At 41.3% G+C, this 26,540-nt stretch overlaps 1 long non-coding RNA gene across 1 annotated transcript in view; it reads right to left on the bottom strand.

Moving 5' to 3' along the window:
• Window positions 1-487: 487 nt before the first annotated feature.
• LOC142140052 (uncharacterized) overlaps window positions 488-26,540 on the bottom strand; it is a 35,387-nt gene continuing 9,334 nt past the window's right edge. The window contains exons 2-3 of the long non-coding RNA XR_012688276.1: window positions 8,887-8,933; window positions 488-559 (exon numbers count right to left, since the gene is read on the bottom strand). This is a non-coding gene — a long non-coding RNA (uncharacterized LOC142140052). The remainder of the gene's footprint in view (window positions 560-8,886; window positions 8,934-26,540) is intronic.

Here is a 26,540-nt window from a genome sequence, read left to right as displayed (position 1 = left end):
TTTATGATATATATCTTACTTTGCTTTTATTCCCTCTATAATGCGTAAATCGCCTCTATAATTTCACTTAAAGTGACCACGTGACCTCTCATTCTATCTAAAAATTGTAATGAAATGCGTTTCGCTTGTCAAAATTTTGTACTAAACTTTAACATTACAATGTTAAAACCTGCTATGAAAGAGCTAAACAATTGACTGTGATTGATCAAGGCAGCAACTTTTGTCTAAGGACCATAAAATCTGAACTTGCTACGAGCTTACTGATGGCTTTAGCTGAATGGGAATCAGCATTATTTAGATTTTTACAGAAAGCTTCCTTGATAATCCTAGCCAACGCCAAGAAACTCATAGTTAATATTTATTTAGAAGCTAAATTGCATTTTTTTTTTCAATTTGCATTCATGCTCTATACCTTTAAAGTGATTCTTATCTTGTATAACCAAAGTATGCAATCTTCAGGGAATGTTCTTATACATTTGTATGAATGACGTATTTTACATCCACAACAAACTGTCTTCTAGCTGAGATTGATCTATTGAATTAATAATTTCTGCAGAACCTGAAAAAACAAAATCAGTGAATAATTAAACCTCCAGATAAAGATAGATAATTGGCAGATACAGCCTCATCTCTGAAGTGCAGCTATTTGATTAGAATCCTATATTTTACTTATCGCAGTATAATCTCCTCCCCCTACCATGCCCAAAGGGAGATTATCTAAGCTTCATGCAATCATGTAAACCATAGCGTTGAAGTTTTCTAGATTAGAAAGGTTAAATTGTATAGCAACCTACACACATATATCCTCTAGTAAAATAAAAGACACTAAATTGTTAGCCATGCTCAAAATGCACTATGTTTTCACTGCAGTATACAGTATTTCCCTATTTTTGTGAGTGTCCATTGCATGGTCTCTTTCTTTCTTTGTTACTGTTAACTGCTATTTTTCCTTCCCTCGATTTACCAAGTTACTTCTGCTTTTCCTACTTTGTGTCTAGAGCTCTACGCTACCCTTTTGCCGCCATACCCCCAAAGACTTGTTCATTGCCGCACACACCAGTAGCACGTGTGCGTGGCGCCTGTTCCCTGCTGCTCCACTAAGCAGGGCAACGGTGAACAGGGGATACCTTCCATGGCAGGACAGCCATGTCCCTGGGCAGGAAAGCAGCACAAAGCCTTAAAATAGGGACTGTCCCACCTAAAGCGGGATAGATTGGATCGGAGGAGTGGTGATTGGAGGGAGGAGATGTGATGGGGAGAGAGGGAAATACCCGCTGCTCCTTGTTGAGGAGTCAAGGAGAGGATGGAGCAATGTCCTGCTCTTTTTGCCCAGGGGGGTGTAACTGGGCAGAGCATTTGCTAAACAGAAAGCAGCCTCTAAACAAAGACACATAAATTGGATCATAAACACACAAAACTGTCATTCTATATATGAAACAGATTGAATGTATTGCCAATATAGAGACAAATTGCCCTAAGCTTTTAACCACCATTTATTTTGCAAATATAGTGGGGTGTGACATCACTTGTTGAAACCTGGTCAACTGGGGATGAGATCAAAGTAAAATTGAAGAAGTTTTAGTCTAGAAACTGAAGCAACCCGGTGTGTGAGGAGTGGAGTAACGTTTGGGCTTTCAGCTCCATCACAGTGGACCTGAAAGACAAAACAAGGCTTCAATTGGCCGGCTCCCACACATGCTCATAAGTGCAGTGAGGGGGCCGTTGTAGCAACTAAATACTCACTGTCAGGGTTTCCTTGCAGATTATTGCATTGCAACAAATCAACTTCAAGGACGTTTGGTTGCTAGGAGCCTTCTGATTGGCAGGGAGCTCAGTTCTTCTTTGCCAAGCATAGGTTCAGCCACTCTGTCCCTTGGAATGCCTGCTTAGTAAATCCTGTCTAGTTTTTTGATTCTGACCTCAGTCTTGGATACTGGCTACTCTTTTGACCGCTGTCTGTCCTGACCTCAGTCTTGGATACTGACTACTCTTTTGACTGCTGCCTGCCCTGACATTATCCTTTGACACAGACTACAGTTTTGACCCTTGGCTACTCTAACCCCTGCCTTGGATACTGGCCCCAGCCTGGACTTTTCTCCGCTAGGGACCCAGACTTCTCTCACTGCTTCTAGCTTATGCCATAATTGGATTTGTAACTTGCTGTGGGCATTGTCACATCACTCATAGAACAGACCTGTGTGAGTACCCACTTTACATTAAGGAAGTCTTCAATATACAGTATATCTAGCACTATAACCAAGTTCTGGAATAAGTTCCTAGTACCATGTGCTTAAGTCCTGGTAGCAATCGAGTACAGGTGAGCACCTTCCCCTCTAAGGGACCACTAGAGTTGAAGACCATGATCAGCCAGTTCTAGGGGTTTTATTCCATGCATGTTGACATCTGGCTTCACACTGCCCTAGTTTGCACGGTGGCTTAGTGGTTAGCACTTCTGCCTCACAGCACTGGGGTCATGAGTTCAATTCTTGACCATGGCTTTATCTGTGTGGAGTTTCTATGTTCTTCCTGTGTTTGCGTGGGTTTCCTCCAGGTGCTCAGGTTTCCTCCCACACTCCAAAAATATACTAGTAGACTAATTGGCTGCTATCAAATTGACCTTAGTTTCTCTCTCTGTTTGTGTGTGTTAGGGAATTTAGACTGTAAGCTCCAATGGGGCAGGGACTGATGTGAATGAGTTCTCTGTACAGCGCTGCAGAATTAGTGGCGCTATGTAAATGATGATGATTGCTTAATGTTATTGTAACATCTACTTAGCATATAACTCCCATGCCCCTCCAAGTTTCTTGAGAGAATTGCCTACACTCGCCTTACACACTTTCTTACAGCAAACAACCTATTGAATCCTCTTCAGTCAGGCTTTCGCTCTCAACACTCCACAGAGACTGCGCTGACCAAGGTTGTCAATGCTCTGATCACAGCAAAAAATATTAACATTACTCTCTTCTAATTATCCTGGATCTCTCTGCTGCATTTGACACTGTTGACCACTCTCTCCTCATACAAACGCTACAATCCCTAGGTCTAGAAGGCACTGTCCTATCCTGGTTCTCATCCTACCTATCTAATTGCTCTTTCAGTGTTAATTTCTCTGGATCCACCTCTGCTCAGTCCTAGCTCATCTGCTATTCTCTATCTACACCACTTCTCTTGGAAAACTAATAAGCTCCTTTGGATTTCAGTATCATTTCTATGCGGATGACACAGAAATTTATCTATCCTCCCCTGATCTTTCACCATCTGTGTTGTCTCGCGTTACTGACTGTCTTTCTGCCATTTCATCTTGGATGTCTTCTCGCCAACTGAAACTGAATCTTTCAAAAACTGAATTAATAATATTCCTACCCAAAAACAGTAGCTTCCTGCCTGACATTTCTATTTCTGTTGATAACATGACCATAAATCCCAACCCGCAAGCTCGTTGCCTAGGTGTAATCCTTGATTCACAACTGTCGTTTATTTCCCACATCAACTCTATATCTAAATCATGTTACATACACCTAAAGAACATTTCCAGAATACGCACATATCTGACACAAGACACCGCAAAAACATTAATTCAGGCACTCATCATCTCCCGCATCAACTATTGCAATTCCCTCCTTACTGGTCTTCCCAAAGTCAGACTTGAACCCCTACAATCTATTTTGCACACAGCGGCTAGATTGATTTTTCTTACTAACCGTTATTCCTCTGCTGAGCCACTGTCAATTTCTACATTGGCTGCCTGTATTTCAACGAATCCAATATAAAAAATTTCTACTAACATACAAGGCCATCAACAAAATTGCATTGACATACATCTCCTCACTTGTCTCAAAACATCTCCCAACTCGACACCTCCGTTCTGCACAAGATCTACGTCTCTCTTCCACTCTCATCACATCCTCCCACTCTCGGTTACAGGACTTTTTTCGGGCTGCACCCACTTTGTGGAATTCCTTCCCTCGCACAGTAAGACTTTCCTCTAGTCTTCAAACCTTCAAGCGTTCTCTGAAAACCCACCTCTTCAGACAAGCTTATAATATTCCTCTACCACCCTCTTAATCTCCCTAGATTACCCTATTACCACCCTCTACACAGCTAACGCAAGACAACAACCCTGTGACCAACATTGCCACACACACAGCCCACTCAATACTTTTACCTTTGCATTCTAGCTGGTTCATTGTGCAATATGATGTAGCACATGCCCTTGTGTTTCTAACTCCCATTGTCCTATAGATTGTAAGATTGCGAGCAGGGTTCTCTTACCTCTCTGTCTGTATGTATTACCCAGTATTATTTTATTAATGTTTGTGCCCAATTCTAAAGCGCTACGCAATTTGCTGGTGCTATATAAATAAATGATGATGATGATGATGATGATAAAGAGTTATGTGGTGTAAAACCAACCTTTTTGCAACACGCTTGTTATTTTGATTTAATGGCAATAAAAATAAAACAAAATTCCATTTACATTTTAGTTATTTTCTTTTTTTGTATGTCTGGAGTGAAAGTGAAGAATCAAAGAGAACATCAAGGAATCGGATTTGGGTAAAAGGTGTAATTGTTATTCCACTTATAATCAATGTAACCTGATACAGCGTGTGCTGACATTAAAAAAAAAAAAAAAGGTGAAGTGCTAACGTAAGAACAGAAATTAGTCATGTCTGTGTTGTATTACTGGTATAGGTTATAGTGAAACCTTTACTTCAATTTCAGAGGGGCATAAATGATACAGGAGTTGAAGCTCAGACTCCACTTTGTTGGTAAAAATTAAATAAATCTCACATTATGTGGGAAAATTAATGTAGCGAAGCAAAATGCAACAGCAATTACTTTCATTGTCTAATGCCGACTTTTTTTTACCTTCCCCGTGAGTGATCCCGGAGGGGAGGTCAGAGGTCAGGTGGCAAATGTGACAGGGGTGTGGTGATGCCACCACGTCATTATGTTCCCACCCCCTGCTATATAACGCCGAGACTCACGGCTTCACACAGCAAGGGCCGGTTCCTGATGAAACAAATTGCGTCAATAATCCCTATCTCCGCCGAGATACGGCAGGGTGCCTGCTCTTCTGGGAGTCTGAGAGACAATCTGGTAAGTATGGTCTAATGCAGTGGTCAGGGAACGGGTAAATTACCCCAAATGGGGTAAAAGTTAAATTCCTCGGGGTAATGCTGCCGATTCACATGCTGTCAGTTGGATTGTAGACCCCTTTAAATGTGAAATTGCTGTTGTACCAGAAGAGCCTCTGGGTTGGCAGAGGCACTTCTTGAGCTTCGACGCAATAATGAAGCACGTATTGCATTTGAAAACAAAGCAGATCTGTCATATTTTTGGATGTCAACAGCTGCAAAGGCATCAAAATTGCACATGAGGAGGCAGTCAAAAAGTTGCTGTAAAAACCTACCTTTGCGAACAACGCTTTTCCACGCTAACGAACATAAAACAAAGCAGAGAAATCGATTGGATGCTGAAGACCAAATTGCTCTGACATCAAAATGCCCCAATATTGACGCTCTCGTATTAAAAAGCAACATCTTTTCTCCAAAACCTGAAGTTTTGAAGTTGAAGCTTTCAAAGAAATTTTGAATAGATTCAATAAAATTTCAATATTTAATAATATATGATTTCCTTCCTCTCAAATCAAGGGGGTAACGTCGGCGTATCTAAATATATTTGGGGGTAAAAGGTAAAAAAAAGTTCCCTGACCCTTGGTCTAATGCATAGCAATGATTAACGTATCATGTATAAATTTCACACAGGCCAGGAGGCTTTGGGGTAGATTCATCAAACTTTCTAAATAGGAAAATGGAGGCGTTGCCCATAGCAACCAATCAGAATCTAGACATCATTTACCTAGTACATCCTTGAAAATTATATCTAGAATCTGATTGGTTGCTAGAGGCAACACCTCCCCTTTTCCTCCCATTTTCCTTTTTAGAAGGTTTGATAAATCTACTCTGAACTTGCTACAAGACAAAAAAAACTGCTTTCACATGAAGATTCATTGTGCACAACATCAGGCTGTTATTGCATTATGACAAACTGGAGTATGTTTTAAAATTTGAACATCATCATCATCATTTATTTATATAGCGCCACTGATTCTGCAGCGCTGTGCAGAGAACTCACTCACATCAGTCCCTGCCCCATTGGAGCTTACAGTCCAAATTTCCTAACATACACACACAGACAGAGAGAGAGAGACTAGGGTAAATTTTTTAATAGCAGCCAATTAACCTACCAGTATGTTTTTGGAGTGTGGGAGGAAACCAGAGCACCCGGAGGAAACTCACGCAAACACAGGGAGAACATACAAACTCCACACAGATAAGGCCATGTCCGGGAATTGAACACACCACTTAGCCATCGTGAACTGAGCGCTCTTTTTTCCTTCTCAAAATTAGTACATGTAATAAAGCATTTGTATTACTGAGCTAAATTATATATAGGAAATACACAACAACCAATTAAAGTCTTTATACTTAAAATGGAACTAAAATGAAAAAAAATTAAAGCACTTCTTGCATGAAAAAGTGGTAAATTATTTTTTATTTTAACTTATGTAAGTTCCCTTAGGCTAAGTACTGTTACTTTGATGCGCCCATTAGGCTTATAATGGGTACTGGCCATTAGGAGTGGATAGGTAATCTGTGGGACAGTAGGGCGGTCAAATACAGACAGAGGAATTCAATATTCTCCTGTTTATGCCTAGAGGATAGAGATCCTTGCTGAGAGATAGAGCTCTGTGGTCATATCTTCCAACTGTAACAATTTTTACCAAACAGTCCTGATTTTAGGGCTGTAATTTACAGGCATGTTGGGACCGACCATGCACCAAGCATGAATTTTGTAAGTTAGCCCAAGCTGTGGGTAGAGGTGGATGACAAAGATGTCTATGAGCGAGAGCCGGTGAACTGCATCATGGGAAGGGGGCAAGGGACATTAAAATATAAATGGCATATTAGTGCGTAGAGAAGGCTGCTAAATGTGTGCGAGACTAGATTTTATTGAGAAATTATCTGGCGCCCATTAATATACCAACTGTATTGAAGTGTGTTGATGCATTCATAATTGTCCAATTATCTAGTTGTTTCCAAACTTGTGCAATGGTCCCTTCTCTACATTTCCACCCCAGGATGATAAGAATATGAGCTCCCCTGAGCAGAAGGTAAGTGCACCATTGTGTATTGTTCCTAGTGAGATAATGACAGAGCCAAGCTGTGCACCTACACCACTAACACGTGGACAGTTATATATTATATGTTATATACACACTTATGTTAGGAATGTTAACGACCAGAAGTAAAATAGAAGTCAAGCAAATTGGAATATATATTTTTAATAGCTAATTTTAGTTTAATTATTCTGGCCCATTAATGTCCCGCTAGCAGGCAGCGAGATACTGATGAACAGTTAAGAATTACTCATATCTCTTCGGAAATGTTCAATTAGAGAGTCTTTGATCCATAAATTTCTGTTCTATAAATATCACCCTAAAAACTGTTACAACATACTCAGGGAAACAGCAGTTAAAAGTGAAATTAAACTTAAAAATATTTATGTTATAGTAGACTTTACTGCCTTTTCTTTTATTTTTTTCTTCATGAGCGGAGATATTTAGTAACCGTTGGGTACAAGCTGATTTAGCATTTGTGTTGAAGCTGGCAAAATGCACCCCTCACCCAGAAGCAGGCAAGCCCATTACTGTATGAATTGTCCTGGACGTGAACCCACTATGCTGCTAGCAATTGGTGCTGGCTAGAACTGAGGGGTGCAGTCTAATCGAACCTTCACCTTTCACCAAGGGCCCCTGCCAGTGAGCGGTGGTCTTCGTTAAGGGGAGCCCAGAGGTTGACTAATTAGGGGGCAGCTGACTATACAGATGGAGTAGTGTGCCATATACAGCCATATCCTGGTGTCCAGTGTATAATACCAAGACCATTCTTTGGTGACCAAATGCAAAGTGAAGATCCAAGTCTCTGGTGGCCAGTGTACCCTACAGGGCTTATGCCTTAATGGCCAGTGTACTATAAAAAGCCCAAGTCCTGCTGGCTAGTGGACACTCACCTCCTTATTTTGGCCAAGTTTCCAAGATTCTACCTGTTCTTTTGTTTTCTATTAACAAGTCTGTTTCCTGCCCTTCACTGATCTACGGAAGACAATGGTCAGTGGTGGGCAGAAAACAAAACATTATCCACCAATAACAGAAAAGGCTGGTGGCACTGGAGAAAAGTACAGAACTCCATTGCTAAAGTTCATTGGAGGAGAGCAGATGGAGCTACCATCAGCCAATAGAACAGAGGCTGGCAGCAGGTTAATCCATGACAGAGGGTTGTGGGCTGCAACTCTATATCTCCCCTTTCTCTTCCTTAGTCCGACCTTGTCTAATACATGGTGAAAGTGTTCTTACAAAAAGTACCACAATAAATAATCAATTTACTGTGCAATTTCCTAGTAATTTTATCATTTACCATCGTATTGTACTTTCTTCAGATTATCGTGGTATTTTTCCTAAGGGGGGATTTCACAGTTTTGCTATGTGTTGGTTAAACCAAGATTAATATTCTAACTATATTACAATCCCTACACAAGGAACCAGCATAGTGCGTTCTTCATAAATGTCAACCCCTATTCCCTATAAGCTTCATATGTTTGTCAGCAATTACCGCAAGCACTTGTGCATAGGCCCCAGGTGTCAGGGGTGGACCTAGACTTTATTGGGGAAGGGTAAAGGAGGGATTTAGCATAGTCACTCCCCTCCTTCATTCTGATTGGCTGGACCTGGTTGGCCAAACCCTGTAATCCTGATTGCCACGCCCCCTCCTCCGTTTTGAGTGGCGCCTTGGCCGCAATTTAAATGTATGGTTTTGCTCTCACCTCCCTGTTATTGCAGCATTCTTGTCTGGATCCTGGAATGTTGGGACCTGTTTGGAAAGTGTATGAGAGCATAAAATATGGAAATAATAAGTGAATACAGTACACAGCACAGATCACACAAATTATATAACAAGCAAAATATGTGTGATAAAATTAATTACATATATCTATGTTTGGAAATGATCAAATAATGAAACACAAGTGTATAAGGGAAATTGAGGCCTCTAGGGACTCTGCAAAAATAAGACCCATTCTAGGTGCTGTTGAAGGAGCCCAGTGGTGGCAGCAGGCTTCTACTACTACTGCGGTTAGAGGGTGCATTTGGGAAAAAGAAAAGGGGACGGTGATGGTATGTGCGTGTATATATATATATATATATATATATATATATATATATATATTATATAAATGTCTAGTGGCGTGTGTTAGTCTGTCTGTGTGTGTGTGGAAAAAATAAAACCAAGCTGCAGCGGCACCTGCTGGGCGGAGTTATACACTGACCTAATAAATTCTTAATGTGTGTGGAAAAAAAAATTCAGAAAGGGCTGAAATTTGGTATACTAAGATGTTTTTAATTTGTTAATTTAATTTGTTAATTGTTAAAAGTGTTTATAAAGATTTAAAAAATATATATATATATTTCTTGAAGGAGAAGTGACAGTTGGGAGTGGTTGGTGGTTGCCGGGGGTGACAGTGGGGAGTGGTTGGTGGTTGCCGGGGGTGACAGTGGGGAGTGGTTGGTGGTTGCCGGGGGTGACAGTGGGGAGTGGTTGGTGGTTGCCGGGGGTGACAGTGGGGAGTGGTTGGTGGTTGAGGCCTGGGCTATGGCCCAAATGCATGACAAGAACCTTTTTAACACCTTAAGTAGCTTGATTTGACTAGAATGCATGAATATCATGCACGGGTTAGTATATTACTAAATATTTCCTGCCCAACGATTGTTTCAGTTCCCTTTACTTTCATCAGGGGCTGAAGGCAACTGAAACGATCGGTGGGCAGGAAATATTTTGTATATATATTTTTTTCTTTCTTTGATTTCTTCCTGGACTTTTTTGTATTTACCTATTTTTCTATTAAAATTCTTTTGTGTTTTTATACTCTGGCTGAACTAAAAAGAAAGTTACTTGCCAAAATCCAAAATTGTAAGTGTTCATCCGCTGTGTTTGACAAGAGAAGCAATAAGCCGAACGCACTTAAAATCATGTGCTTAGGTGATCGTCATGCACTTACCCATTCGGGCTTAAGTCTCCTGCATCCCCAGCCAATAAGATCCACAGGAAGGGTCCCAGGCTTCCCTATATATTTCCCCCCCCAGTGGATGCTGGGTCTCTTGTTTCCTGCACCGCCCTGCTACTGTAATGATTGTCTTGCATTGATGAACTATTAACCATATTTCTTTCCCTGTCACAGAGGAGGCTCAGTACGCAAAGGAGCATTGCAGTCAGCAGCTAATTCATATGGTGCTACCGCTGATTTACTGTAGGTCACTGCCCCTTTCGACGCAACCTGACTATTGGTCCCTTTGTGTGGAGGATCTCTTGACCTGCTTTTCGTGGGCACGTCATTGTCCAGCCCAGAAGGGTGGTAGTCATTCTGACGCCAGATTAAACAGCGGCCAATCCTGGGTCCAGTGGTATAAAGGCAATCTGACCTTCCACAGTTTGGTTTAGTGATTAGTTTTAGCTGACTGCGTTGCTCTCGCCGCTACCATATATATTTAATTATGTTTACCGTGCCTTCTTGGAAAATGTAAACTTGTGTCCGTGTAGTAATTATGATATTAAAATAGTAATTTGGATCTGAACATACGAAGGAGGTTTGGGTGTATGAAAGGGAAGACATTAACACTCTGCAGTTTATAGTAAATCAACACTGCTGATACAAACTTACTTATATCCAGAGTTCAAACTGCTGGAAATGCTACAGAAAGCTCAGCTATAGAAGCGGAACATTTTGAAAGGTTTTGAACTGAAGTTAAATAGGAGGTACGGTGATGTACTTGGTTGGTATTATTGTACAGATCACGTTGTACTGTAGGTAGGTATTCATAAATAGTTGCCTTGGTGTGCATTGTATTATATCTGCGCCATAGTTATTGAGAGCCCTTATACAGAAACATTATATAAATCTCAGGTAATGTCTTGATGTAAAGAAAAATAAGGTGTTCTAGACAGCAATCGTGTATCCTTGAGGCTTCCGCCCACTCATCACTTAACCTTGTAAACATTCATTCCTACAATGTATATTATCACCTTAAAATGAAGAGCTGTGGGTGTTCGAATGATCTGATCTTGATGTGTATAATACGAAAGAACATGTTTTTAATATACATAGGATGGGGTATTATATTGTACTTGTAATTATATCCTATTGGATGAATGAATTCGCTAAAATATGAGATAGGGTAAAAAAAACTACAAAACTCATCTGCTGTTTTCTACTTGTTGTAACTGTAACTTAAAACTCTGACACTTCAAAAAGCCCGACCAGCTCATTAGTTAAGGACATCAATCTTGTTGAGAGAATAACACACTTAAGGCAGTGATGGGCATCCTGATACACTTCAGGGGCCAAATGGTGCGGCCCCTATAACATTCAAAAGGGCCACATGCTACCCTTAATCTCAGGAAGAAGTAAAAACAATACATTTAATCAAAGAAAGAGACACCTATCTGTAATAACATGTTAGCAGGCATTTTAAACAAGTGTTACAAGCTGTACCAAACTAATCTGACGATAAAGCAAGCCAAGGGTTGTAGGTATTAATATTGCTATTATTATTATTATTATTATTATTATTATTATAGATTTGTAAGGCATCACAGTTCTCTGGAGCACCGTACATTAGGTAAAACAGGACATACATAAAACAGGGACATACAAAGTAGACAAAATAAACACAGACATGAAAACAAAGGGTATGAAGGATTCTGCTCATTAGAGACCTTACATTCTAAGTGGAAGAGAGCACAGCTGAAACAAGAGAAGCAAATGGGGTTCAGACTGGAAATTGGGACAGTTGTGAGGGTGCATTAGTGTGAATAGTGTTATCAGGGATAAGGTAAGCTTTAAAAAAGAGATGGGTTTTTAGAGAACATCTAAAGATTTGAAGGCTGTGGAAAAGTCTGATGGTAAGGAAATTCATAACTGGGGAGCAGCACAGGAGAAGTCTTGTAGGGGAGTGAGAGGTGGTTACCAGAGACGACACAAGGCGCAGGTCAGAGGTAGATCTAAGAGGGCTGGAGGGAGAGTATTTTGATATGAGATTGGAGATGTATGAAGGGGTAGTGTTGTTGAGGGCTTTGTAGGTAAGGGTGAGTAATTTGAATTTGATTCTAGAGGACACAGGGAGCCAGTGTAGGAATTTGCAAAGTGGTGCAGCAGATGTGGAGCAGTGAGAGAGGAAGATCAGTCTTGTAATAGCATTTAGGATGGATTGAAGTATGGAGTCTCCTGGACATTCCGGAAGAGTTGGCAAGTATGATGTTGAGTAAGAAAAGGGCGTATTATGTTTTTAAGGTGGAGTCGGCAGGACTGTAGAGAGAATGGATGTGAGGAATAAAGCAGAGAGCGGAGTCAAGTGTGACACTTAGGCAGCGGGCCTGGGAGACTGAGGAAATTGTGGTATTAACAGTGAAGGAGATTTGAGGGGAGGTGGTGATTCTGGTCAGAGGGAAAATAATAAGCTCTGTTTTATATATGTTGAGCTTTAGGTAGCATTGGGACATCCATGTGGAGAGAGTTGAAAGACAGTTAGTTACACAAGATAGTACAGAAGGCGAGAGGTCAGATGAAGAGATATAGATTTGGGTGTCATCGATGTGGTACTGGAGGCTGAATAAGCGAATTAGCACCCCAAGAGAAGAGGTGTACAATGAAAAGAGTGAAGGGACAAGAACAGAGCCTTGGGGGACCCCAACAGAGTGGAGGGGAGGATGTAGCAGATGTAGAAATACTAAAGGAGCTGTTCGATAAGTAGGAAGTGAACCAGGATAGAACTGTGTTATAAAGGGAAATGGAGGGTGTTTAAGAGAAGAGTGTGATCAACAATGTCAAAAGCAGCGTAGAGGTTGTGACGATTATGTATTATTGTTATTTTCCCTTTATATTCAGGTATGACAATGTATATTGTATGTAACCTTGAAATGTAATCTCAATGTGTGGTTTGCTAAATGACATGAGTCTCAACCTATGTAACTGTCAATAATCTTTTGAAATTAGCCAGACTCAGGGACAGATAAGCATCTCTGAGGAGTTTTTTTTAATGCAGAGGATGTGGACCTGACCTGCCAAACAGAGCGAGCAGAGGTGAGTATTCAGGACCTGTGAACATTTCAGATCTCAGGACATCCCAAACTCACTTCGAAGCCCTGTGATGTTCTGGAAATCAGTCTGTCTTGATTGACAGCTAACCTTCAAAGGTGGGGGTGGGAGCTATGGGAAAACGGTTTAAAATATTCTGTTTTAGGCAATAACATGTGAAAGTGTGCCATCCTTCTCCCACTCCTTACATGCCACATCTTGACTAGTAAGTTAGTGATTCTGGTTTTATTACCTATTTTATTTCTGAAACTTATTTGTGCAACTTATCTTGTATGACTTGTTATTAGCTGTTTTGTAATTAAGCTTTGAAAATATTTTTCAGATTGAATAAATTTAATCTAGCATACTCTCCGTGATTCTTTGTGAAATTACGAAGCCAAGTGAGGCTCATGCTACATGTGATTTAAGTGTGAAACATTAATAAGTGGTTTTGGTGAGCGCATTAAATCCTTTGTGGTGGCAGAAAAGGTGTATTCATTGGTAAATGACTAAGGTGACACCAGTCACTGCAGCTGTTCAGATTGCTGTATCTGAGACAGTCTATGCGTTCGTGACAGAGGTCCAGGAGAATGAACATGGAGAAATGTCCATTAGACTTTGCAGTAAGTAGATCATTAATCACTGTTGTGAGAGCAGTTTCCGTAGAATGTTGGGGATGGATGCCTGATTGCAGAGAGTTGAGAATGAAGTGACAGGAGAGAAAGTGAGACAGGCATTTGTACACTAATCGGAAAAGTATTTTGGAGGTGAGAAATAGGGCTTTAGTTGGAGAGAGAGGCTGGATCGAGAGATGGTGTCTTTAGAATTGGTGAGATGAGCGCATGTTTAAAGGAGGATGGAAATGTGCCAATGGAGAGACAGGTTGAAGAGGTGAGATAGAGGTGGACATGCAGTGGAGGAGAGGGAGCAGAGAAATTGGAAGGGAAGAGGGTCGAGGAAACAAGTTGTAGGGTGAGATGATGAGATGAGTGTTGAGACTACATTTCACTTCAGTTACTGGAGAGAATGAATTAAAGGTGGATTGGGTAGAGTAGGTGAAGGTAAGTAGAGTGGGTGTTAAATTTATGTTGAATTTAGTATGAGGACATATCTTGTGGAATGCTGTGAGAGAGAAAGGGGGAGGAGGTGCAAGTGAGTAGAGAAGTCAATTGAAGGTGTCAAAGAGGCAATGTTGGTTAGAAGACTGGGTGGATATTAGAGATTTGAAGAATGTTGTTTTCCAATTGAAAGGGCAGTGCTGTAAGATAAAAGGTGCATTTATAGTGGAGGAAATCAGGATAGGAACACGATTTCCAGTGACCTCTGTCTGTTAATTTAATTACAGCTGCGCGCCCCAGCTGCCTATCACTAGCCGGGACGCAGCAGCTGTGTGAGGCATCCTGGTTGCCGTGGCATCAGAGTGAGTACACCCCTTCGTGGGGACCTCCTCTTGGGTTGGATTGAGCTTACACCGGGGCAATGATTTTTCTGCCCTCCCTCCCACATAAATATATATAAATCCCGTTTTGATCCAGAATGCCAGCATTACATCACAGATGTTCGTCACTCCAAGGACAAAGTCACCTACTTGCACCATTTAAGATTGTGCCCTCTCATCATCTTTTATCATGTCTACTAATGCCGCTGTCCTAAATTGGCCACTATTGTCTTAATGAAGGATTTTGTAAATCTGCAACCGGTGCATTTGCCTTCTCCAATTCAATTAAAAACTTAATTAACCATGCTTTACAGCTCTCTATTTCCATCAAATATCATAAATCATCATCCATCATATCTCCAACTATACAGATATTCTTTGCCAAGTCAAAAATATGACCTGTTAATTTCTCAGAAGGTGGACTCTCAATTGCCAGGACATGTTTTGGGGAGCCAAATCTGCATCAATGAAAGTATTACACATACTTAGATGTGTGGGAAGGGCATCTAATGGCCTATATGAACTTTTTCTTTTACTTATTTCTTACACATCACTAACAGAACATATAAATATTATTTATATACATTCCATTTTTATATACATGAGTCTTGGGGACCACTTGCGCTGTACGTCTCGGGCAGTCCCCTTTACCTTGGGGTTGGATGAAGTTTCCACTGGGGGAGAATGATTTTTTCAGCTCTCCCTCCCTATAACTATATACAAGTCCCCTGGTTTGATTCAGAAGGACAGCATTATGGCACAGAGCATATAAGTAAAACAAGGTAATGAAAGCCATGCTCATGGCAAAAGATGATTACTCTAGCAATGTATTGTGTGTTTAATCTTTGAATTTTTGTAGTATGGGTGTAGGCCACCTTCATCTCTCATTTAGCATCCTCATTTATTTATATAGCGGCAAGGTAATGAAAGCCATGCTCTTGGCAACCAATGAATTCTCTGGCAATGTATTGTGTGCCTAAATAGACAAGTTTAGAAAAACAGAAAAGATTAGAATATAATAATATATAGCTTTTTTTGGGGTGTGCAACTGCTGCTGAAGCTCACACGTAAACACCCAGTTTTCTTCAAAATTATTTCCGTTGTCACTACCCCACACAAGATTACTTTCACTAGAAAAACTTTCAATTTTAAAAGAAAGAAATCTGTTTATTTTTGTATATATATATATATATATATATATATATATATATATATATACGTATATATAATGTGTATATATATGTATATATATATATATAAATATATATATATATATATATATATATATATATATATATATATATATATAGTTACTGTTAATGCAATTTAAATTAGAGTCAATTCACACATAATAAATTGCACCTTCTTCATTATTATCTCCTCAAGTTTTGTGAATATTATTTCTTCTTTTTTGAGTGAGTGGGCGGCCAATTGCATAGTGTTGCCGTTTATAATAGTAAGCCTGTGGTAGTTAAGCATGTTATTCCAATAACAGACGGTAATTGTGTAACAATAATGAATGCAAATTTGAAAATCTTTATATTTCAATGCTTCTTACTTATTCAAGGACAGAACTATTAAAACACCCCCATAAGAACACTTAGACATTTTTCTGACTAGCGGATGAAGATATTGTGCATTGAGATCACCAAATGAATAGTGTTAATTAATTCCACAACTGTAAATATATGTGATGAAAAGATAAAAGTATTATAAAAGTGATACGTTTATTGGCTAATCAAAAAACATATTACTATATTTGTTAGCTTTCAGAGCACAGAGGCCCCTTCATCAGGTGCTTGTAAATATATATAGTAAAACGAGTAATACAGATGTACTCTCCCTTGTATTATTTTATTACCATTCACAGGCAAACCAAGGGGGGGGGGCGGTTTCTAGTGCCTGGAAACCCCCTCCAAGTCTGGCGCACTGTATAATTGAGGTGGCTGGACCCTGCTCCCGCTTCACACAGCTCTGCTTGAAAAGGGAGAGCTGTGTGCACCTAACAGTAGTGCACGCAGCATTGCCCATGTATATTATGGGGATAGGAAGAGTTGGAGAGCAGCCAAGCACTGTCTAAAATTATGGCCACGCCCACATGCATGCTGGCGTGGTGTGGAAACCCCCCTCTACAAATCCTGCGTTTGCCCCTGCCATTAAACATGCAAAGGAATTGGATTTTTGCAGACAAAAGTGGAGTAACAAATTTGTCTCAGCTGTAATAAAGTTTACATGGATTCTATATATTAACATAAGTAATAAATTTAATAATTGAAAACTCAGATTCTAACTACCATCCAAAACCAAGAGACCGGTAATAGGAGTCTATTTTGGAGACTGGACATGCACATTGGAAAGAATGGGACAAAAACACATACAGGGGATAAAGATACACACACATGATGGGGGATAAGCATCAAGAGATGGTTATTTGAAATTAACACAGCGGGTGGGTTTCTGGGCAGCCGGAAACCCTCGTTAAGTACGTGCCTGCCTGTAGAGCTTATAGCTAAATAAATGGATAAACTAATATTACACATATCTAGTTCCTATTATCGGAAATGGCCAAACATTTGGTTTGTATGGAATATATTACTAGCTTGCAGAATAATTTTGTAAAGGATCTTCAGAATGTTCGGGAACTATGGTACTCCCATCATTCTGTATTTTTACCAGGAAGCACATTAACACCAATGTATCATGAAAACCCTCTCTGTTTATATAGTTAATCCCTTTTCCCTGCCCCTCTAAAGCATCTCCAATGTAAATCTCCTCAAAACCATAGGCTTTATAAAGGAAGAATATACATGCAGCATCAAATAACAACTTCTATTAAGTATGAATATACCCTTGACCTTGATAACACTATCAAATTCAAGCCAATTACATGAAATATATATATATATATATATATATATATATATATATATATATATATATTGTGCCACCATCAGGGTAATAGGTACCGTCTCCAGGGGAAGATGGCGACGAACAGCAGCAGTAAACCACACAAGTCCAGAGGTTTCAGGTTAAAAGCCACATGTAGTTCATTCACTAGCTTGCAAACAAAACCAAATATAAACATAATCCTAGCCGACTGGCTACTACTAGCTAATAGATTTTAGTGACACCCTGTCTCAGGTGTTGGACCTTGTGTCCAAACAGACACTCAACATATCATTGCTCACCACAGCGAGGTCAGAGCTGGATTAAGGCTTTGGGGGGCCCGGGGCACTTAAAACAGGGGGGTCCCTAAGATCTGAAATTAAGAGCATAGTGTCATCATGCCTGAGAGAGAGTTACAAGTAGGTGGTGAATATTAAAAAGACAATCTGACCAATTCTATCATAAAAGGAATATTTATTTAACATGTATCTAAACATAATAATGAAAAATTAAAATGTTTTATATATTATATGTATCTATACATACACACACATATATACAATAACACAAATACATATGTATACATATATATATATATACATATATATATATATATATATATATATATATATATATATATATATGTTAGAACTACTTACAGCTACCTCTACTTCTTCTGGAAAGCTGGCTAGGTCCACAAAGATGTGAAAGTATGATGGCTAGACGTAATATATATTGATATTAGTACAGGTACTTGTAAATTGTAAAACGCATGTAATATAACGCCATTGAGTATAAGGCTATTAGCATTAACACATCCTGAATTCCAACACCTACAGCCCACTATATGACATCCAGAGGGCTCGCCTAGGTTGTACGCACAAGAAAAATCATTGCTTACACAAGCTAAAATACTGTAAATTAAAACAATCATAAAAACCCCACATTAAAACTAGCAATGATACTGCACATTAAAACTAACATAAAAAATAAACATTGAAAACATAACACCAATTTTGACTATAAATGTCTGTGTAGTTATGTATATATATATATATATATATATATATATATATAATCTCAAGCAATAAACATGCTATGAGGGGTCTTCTTGATATATTTCATCATCATCATCATCACCATTTATTTATATATCGCCACTAATTCCGCAGCGCTGTACAGAGAACTCACTGACATCAGTCCCTGCCCCATTGGGACTTACAGTCTAAATTCCCTAACACACACACACACACAGATAGACAGACGGACAGGCAGACTAGGGTCAATTTGAAAGCAGCCAATTAACCTAACAGTATGTTTTTGGAGTGTGGGAGGAAACCGGAGCACCTGGAGTTAAACCCACGCAAACACGGGGAGAACATACAAACTCCACACAGATAAGGCCATGGTCAGGAATTGAACTCATGACCGCAGTGCTGTGAGGCAGAAGTGCTAACCACTACACCACTGTGCTGCCCCATACCAATTCATTATCTGGACATCTGTGTATATGGTCTAATTAAATATAATTGCAGTGCAATTAAAAGTTGTTGCATAAGTAGGCATCTACAGTGAAAAGCCATCACCCTACACTGTCGAAATGCAACGTTACACATTTAACATCCGCTCTAGGTCATACTCATTAGAACATGGCTTACAAATACAAACTTTATACCTAGCTTTCTATTAAGAGTATTACAGCATGGTCTCCGTATAGTTACTGTACAGCCACACCTCCCATTATCACACTAGGGGGCACATTTATCAATCATTGGCAGAAATGAGAAATAGTTATCAATCCTTATTGCATGGATAAGGATTGAACTATTTCTCAAATTTATTAAAAACGGATCACAGAAACAGCAGTTCCGAAAAACTGCTGTTTCTGCGATAAAAAAAATCATACTTACCCCCCTCTCCGGGACGCGATGTCTCTAGGATCTCCTACTGGTCATCTTCGTTCCTCTTCTTCCTTCAATTGCACATGTGCAGTTCGAAGATCCCTGCTCTGTCTTTGCAATTCAGCGAGCGGTGAGTGACAGGCAGGGATCAAGTGATCCCTCCACACAAATGCGCTGTCCAGCTCTGCTCTTCGGAGCAGAGCTGACAGCATTGGATTTTTTCATTTCTGATAATGTACGCCAGCTGAATATCAAGACAAGTTTTCGAAAAAAATGTTTTTCGGAACTTGCTAGATTGCAGCCGGGAGCAGTTACCATACTGTCAAATGGTGACTGCTCCCAAAAATAGTGCAAAGCAGCAGATATTCACGATATCTGCTGCGGTGCACCTTTCGTAAATTTGCGGAGGACACGGAGGCACCTTAATTACCCAGTAAGAGCAATATTGTGCTTTCTTAAATATGCTACTAGGTTACATAAACTTAAAACAATATATTTATTACAGAATACCCGGGACAGGCATAAAACAAATTTGGTGATTATGTTAATGCAAAATGCCAGATCATTTCCCAACATAAGTAGGAAGGCAACAAGCACATGCAGTGTTACTATAGGAGGAAATTACCAGTAAGAAGCAGTATAGGAGACTTCTCCACCTTTTCAGGCCTCCAACCCATTCAGCTATTTTCAAACCACTCCATACATACTACTACTGTTGTGTTGCCATCCGTGTTCCAAAATAAACTACATAATTCTACAAGCAAAACCAATTTTAAGATATGGGATATATATAATGAACAATGAAAACCCACCAAATATTTACATTTGTATACTAGGTATTCCAACACAAGTCATCTGTTCCATTTATGTATATTTGGGAGGTTTCTCCTTGTCTGAAGAGGTTTTGATGAAAGTTCCAAGCTGTATTGTATGTACATCTTTTAGCTGCTCCAGCTGCCGCTTTCCACGCCACAGGAGGTATTCAATGATCATGATGTTAGTCCTTGGTATCTTTGCATTCTTTATAAATTCATGTTGAATTTGGGGCACAAATTCAGGTTTGTCTTTCCCAGCTACTAAAAACTGTTTAAACAGAACTTGTTTCTGGAGGTTGCTGTGTCTTGCCATCATATCTCACATTACTATTCCAAGCTAACATTAAGGTGCAGGATTCGTCCCCCTGCAGGGACTTTAGGGCTCTAATAAAACGTTACATCAGAGGAGGAAAACAATTTCAGGATGACACAATAGCCAGCTGCAATGGAACTACAAGTCCCAGCATACAGTACCAGTCATGTTCCACAACAGCTGCGGAACCACATGTGACCCAAGTCTGTAAAACTTCCCATTACTTCCACTACTGAGGGACATCCACTGACCTTCTACACATGCTATATTTATTTATATATGATATATTTTATGACTTACAGTATTATTATGAGCCCAGTGAAACGACTCACCTGCTCACTTGATGTCTTGGAGGAGCTGCTGCTGCTGCTGAGCGTGCGCAGCAGCTCCATTTCGACCATTTTAGACAGTACAGCAGCTCCTCCAGCAGGTGCTGCTGTACTACTGGCACACAGTTAGAGATCGTAACGATCTCTATGCGCACATGGAGCGATTCACACACGGAGTGTGTGCATGCATCAGGGGACCCCCGCAGCCGCATCTGACGTTACTGATAGATGCGGCTGCGGGGGTCCTCTGATGCATGCACACACTCCGTTTGTGAATCGCTCCGTGTGCGCATAGAGATGACATGGCAGGTGAGATGATGCGGGCAGCGGGGGGGGGGCCCTTGGAGAGAGGGGGGCCCGGGGCACGTGCCCCCTGTGCCCCCCCCTTAATCCGGCCTGAGCGGGGTCTCTTAGGAGCCATCTTGCCTCCTCCCCAGGTCTGAAAGGCTGTTTGCATATTCTAGCTGCATTTTAACAGGCAACTCCTGGTCAGTCTGTTTAGAGACTGGCAGATCAGAAGACCCGGACTGGGCCTTATGTATGGAGCCCACCCTTTTGGGCCTAGCCCAGGCCTCCTCAGGGGAAGAGCGTTACTTCCCGACGTAAGCGCCCTTTTTTAAAGTGGTTTTGTCCACATGTCACCACCTCATCATTCTTCTCCATCACCTCATCCTTCATTTTCATCGCCACATCTATCCAGATGTCTATCCAGACACAGGGATCTCTCTCAGCGGTCCTGAGTATCACACTCCTCTCACTCTGTCACCTCCAGCAACCACCAACCACTCCCCACTGTCACCCCCGGCAACCACCAACCACTCCCCACTGTCACCCCCGGCAACCACCAACCACTCCCAACTGTCACTTCTCCTTCAAAAAATATATATTTTTTTAAAATCTTTATAAACACTTTTAACAATTGACAAATTAAATTAACAAATTAAAAACATCTTAGTATACCAGATTTCAGCCCCTTCTGAATTTTTTTTCCACACACACTAAGAATTTAGTAGGTCAGTGTATAACTCCGCCCAGCAGGTGGCGCTGCAGCTTGGTTTTATTTTTTCCACACACACACAGACAGACTAACACACACCACTAGGCATTTATATATTAGATATATACATACAGTGATGTAAGTGGGGGAGCATACAGTGGTATGTCATACCGCCACTTCTCCTACTGCCTTATTGTAACACTATCACATTACAGTCACTTACATTATATATATATATATATATATATATATATATATATATATATATATATATATATATTAGGGATGAGCGCGCTCGGATTTCTGAAATCCGAGCCCACCCGAACGTTGCGGATCCGAGTCGGATCCGAGACAGATCCGGGTATTGGCGCCAAATTCAAAAGTGAAACTGAGGCTCTGACTCATAATCCCGTTGTCGGATCTCGCGATACTCGGATCCTATAAATTCCCCGCTAGTCGCCGCCATCTTCACTCGGGCATTGATCAGGGTAGAGGGAGGGTGTGTTAGGTGGTCCTCTGTGCTGTTTAGTTCTGTGCTGTTTAGTTCTGTGCTGTTTAGTGCTGTGCTGTGCTGTTTAGTGCTGTGCTGTGCTGTGCTGTTTAGTGCTGTGCTGTGCTGTGCTGTGCTGTGCTGTGCTGTGCTGTGTTCTGCAGTATCAGTCCAGTGGTGCTGTGTGCTGTGCTCTGTCCTTCTGAGGTCAGTGGTGCTGCTGGGTCCTGTGCTGTGTCCTGTTCAGTCCAGTGGTGCTGTGTCCTGTGCTCTGTGCTTCTAAGGGCATAGTTATTTCCCCAATATTCCCCTGTGTTTAAAAAAATAAAAAAAAGTTTTTTTTATAAAATACCAAAAACTACTTTAATATTTTTTAATTACCACAAAATTTTCACAACCAATCCTGCAGTATAAGCCCATTGGTACTGCAATATTACCAAGTTCACACATTCAGCAGTAAAAGTCCAGTGGTACTGCAATATTACAAAGTTTACACATTCTGCAGTATCAGTCCAGTGGTGCTGTGTCCTGTGCTCTGTCCTGCTGAGTTCCGTAGTGCTGCTGGGTCCTGTGCCGTGTCCTGTTCAGTCCAGTGGTGCTGTGTCCTGTGCTCTGTGCTTCTAAGGGCATAGTTATTTCCCCATTATTCCCAAGTTTGTACAAAATAAAAAAAAAGTAAAAAAAAATAAAAAATTAAAAAAAATAAAAAATATATAATAATTATAACCAAATTTGCAAAACCAATCCAGCATTATAAGTCCATTGGTACTGCAATATTACCAAGTTCACACATTCAGCAGTAAAAGTCCAGTGGTACTGCAATATTACAAAGTTTACACATTCTGCAGTATCAGTCCAGTGGTGCTGTGTCCTGTGCTCTGTCCTGCTGAGTTCCGTAGTGCTGCTGGGTCCTGTGCCGTGTCCTGTTCAGTCCAGTGGTGCTGTGTCCTGTGCTCTGTGCTTCTAAGGGCATAGTTATTTCCCCATTATTCCTAAGTTTGTAAAAAATAAAAAAAAAGTAAAAAAAAATAAAAAATTAAAATAAAAAAAAAAAATATAATAATTATAACCAAATTTGCAAAACCAATCCAGCATTATAAGTCCATTGGTACTGCAATATTACCAAGTTCACACATTCTGCAGTATCTTGTGCTACATATAATGGAGACCAAAAATTTGGAGGATAAAGTAGGGAAAGATCAAGACCCACTTCCTCCTAATGCTGAAGCTGCTGCCACTAGTCATGACATAGACGATGAAATGCCATCAACGTCGTCTTCCAAGCCCGATGCCCAATCTCGTAGTACCGGGCATGTAAAATCCAAAAAGCCCAAGTTAAGAAAAAGTAGCAAAAAGAGAAACTTAAAATCATCTGAGGAGAAACGTAAAGTTGCCAATATGCCATTTACGACACGGAGTGGCAAGGAACGGCTTAGGCCCTGGCCCGTGTTCATGACTAGTGGTTCAGCTTCACCCACGGATCTTAGCCCTCCTCCTCCTCCCCCCCCCTACAAAAAATTGAAGAGAGTTATGCTGTCAGCAACAAAACAGCAAACAACTCTGCCTTCTAAAGAGAAATTATCACAAATCCCCAAGGCGAGTCCAAGGGTGTTGGTGGTTGTCAAGCCTGACCTTCCCATCACTGTACGGGAAGAGGTGGCTCGGGAGGAGGCTATTGATGATGTAGCTGGCGCTGTGGAGGAACTTGATGATGAGGATGGTGATGTGGTTATTGTAAATGAGGCACCAGGGGGGGAAACAGCTGATGTCCATGGGATGAAAAAGCCCATCGTCATGCCTGGTCAGAAGACCAAAAAATGCACCTCTTCGGTCTGGAGTTATTTTTATCCAAATCCAGACAACCAATGTATGGCAATATGTAGCTTATGTAAAGCTCAAATAAGCAGGGGTAAGGATCTTGCCCACCTAGGAACATCCTCCCTTATACGTCACCTGAATAACCTTCATAGTTCAGTGGTTAGTTCAGGAACTGGGGCTAGGACCCTCATCGGTACAGGGACACCTAAATCCCGTGGTCCAGTTGGATACACACCAGCAACACCCTCCTCGTCAACTTCCTCCACAATCTCCATCAGATTCAGTCCTGCAGCCCAAGTCACCAGCCAGACTGAGTCCTCCTCAATACGGGATTCATCCGAGGAATCCTGCAGCGGTACGCCTACTACTGCCACTGCTGCTGTTGCTGCTGTTAGTCGGTCATCTTCCCAGGGGGGAAGTCGTAAGACCGCTAAGTCTTTCACCAAACAATTGACCGTCCAACAGTCGTTTGCCATGACCACCAAATACGATAGTAGTCACCCTATTGCAAAGCGTATAACTGCGGCTGTAACTGCAATGTTGGTGTTAGACGTGCGCCCGGTGTCCGCCATCAGTGGAGTGGGATTTAGAGGGTTGATGGAGGTATTGTGTCCCCGGTACCAAATCCCCTCGAGATTCCACTTCACTAGGCAGGCGATACCAAAAATGTACAGAGAAGTACGATCAAGTGTCCTCAGTGCTCTTAAAAATGCGGTTGTACCCACTGTCCACTTAACCACGGACATGTGGACAAGTGGTTCTGGGCAAACGAAGGACTATATGACTGTGACAGCCCACTGGGTAGATGCATCCCCTTCCGCAGCAACAGCAACAGCTGCATCAGTAGCAGCATCTACAAAATGGCTGCTCATGCAAAGGCAGGCAACATTGTGCATTACAGGCTTTAATAAGAGGCACAACGCTGCCAACATATTAGAGAAAATGAGGGAAATTATCTCCCAGTGGCTTACCCCACTTAGACTCTCATGGGGATTTGTGGTGTCAGACAATGCCAGTAACATTGTGCGGGCATTAAATATGGGCAATTTCCAGCACGTCCCATGTTTTGCCCACACCATTAATTTGGTGGTGCAGCATTACCTCAAGAGTGACAGGGGTGTGCAGGAGATGCTTGCGGTGGCCCGCAAAATTGCTGGACACTTTCGGCATTCAGCCAGTGCCTACCGCAGACTAGAGGCACATCAAAAAAGCTTGAACCTGCCCTGCCATCACCTCAAACAAGAGGTTGTGACGCGCTGGAACTCCACCCTCTATATGCTGCAGAGGATGGAGGAGCAGCAAAAGGCCATTCAGGCCTACACAGCCACCTACGACATAGGCAAAGGAGTGGGGATGCGCCTGAGTCAAGCGCAGTGGAGACTGATTTCCGTGTTGTGCAAGGTTCTGCAGCCATTTGAACTTGCCACACGAGAAGTCAGTTCCGACACTGCCAGCTTGAGTCAGGTCATTCCCCTGATCAGGCTGTTGCAGAAGCAGCTGGAGAAAGTGAGGGAGGAGCTGGTAAGCCATTGCGATTACAGCAAGCATGTAGCTCTTGTGGATGTAGCCCTTCGTACGCTTTGCCAGGATCCGAGGGTGGTCACTCTTTTAAAGTCAGAGGAATACATTCTGGCCACCGTGCTCGATCCTCGGTTTAAAGCGTATGTTGTGTCTCTGTTTCCGGCGGACACAAATCTACAGCGGTGCAAAGACCTGCTGGTCAGGAGATTGTCCTCTGAAGAGGACCGTGACATGCCAACAGCTCCACCCTCATTTTCTTCCACATCTATGGCTGCGAGGAAAAAGCTCAGTTTTCCCAAAAGAGGCACTGGCGGGGATGCTGATAACATCTGGTCCGGACTGAAGGACCTGCCAACCATTGCAGACATGTCTACTCTCGCTGCATTGGATGCTGTCACAATAGAAAAAATTGTGGATGATTACTTTGCTGACACCATCCAAGTAGACATGTCAGACAGTCCATATTGTTACTGGCAGGAAAAAAAGGCAGTTTGGAAGCCCCTGTACAAACTGGCTCTATTTTACCTGAGTTGTCCCCCCTCCAGTGTGTACTCGGAAAGAGTTTTTAGTGCAGCGGGGAACCTGGTCAGTGAGCGGCGAAGGAGGTTGCTTCCTCACAACGTTGAAAAAATGATGTTTATAAAAATGAATAATCAATTCCTCAATGAAGTACAGCACTGCCCTCCAGATACTACAGAGGGACCTGTGGTTGTGGAGTCCAGCGGGGACGAATTGATAATGTGTGATGAGGAGGAAGTACACACTGTAGGGGGAGAGGAATCAGAGGTTGAGGATGAGGACGACATCTTGCCTCAGTAGAGCCTGTTTAGTCTGTACAGGGAGA

The sequence above is a fragment of the Mixophyes fleayi genome, chromosome 2, assembly GCF_038048845.1.
Source record: "Mixophyes fleayi isolate aMixFle1 chromosome 2, aMixFle1.hap1, whole genome shotgun sequence".
Lineage (NCBI taxonomy): Eukaryota > Metazoa > Chordata > Amphibia > Anura > Limnodynastidae > Mixophyes > Mixophyes fleayi.
Note: the sequence above shows the minus strand (reverse complement) of the source record. Positions and strands in the feature narration are given on the sequence as shown.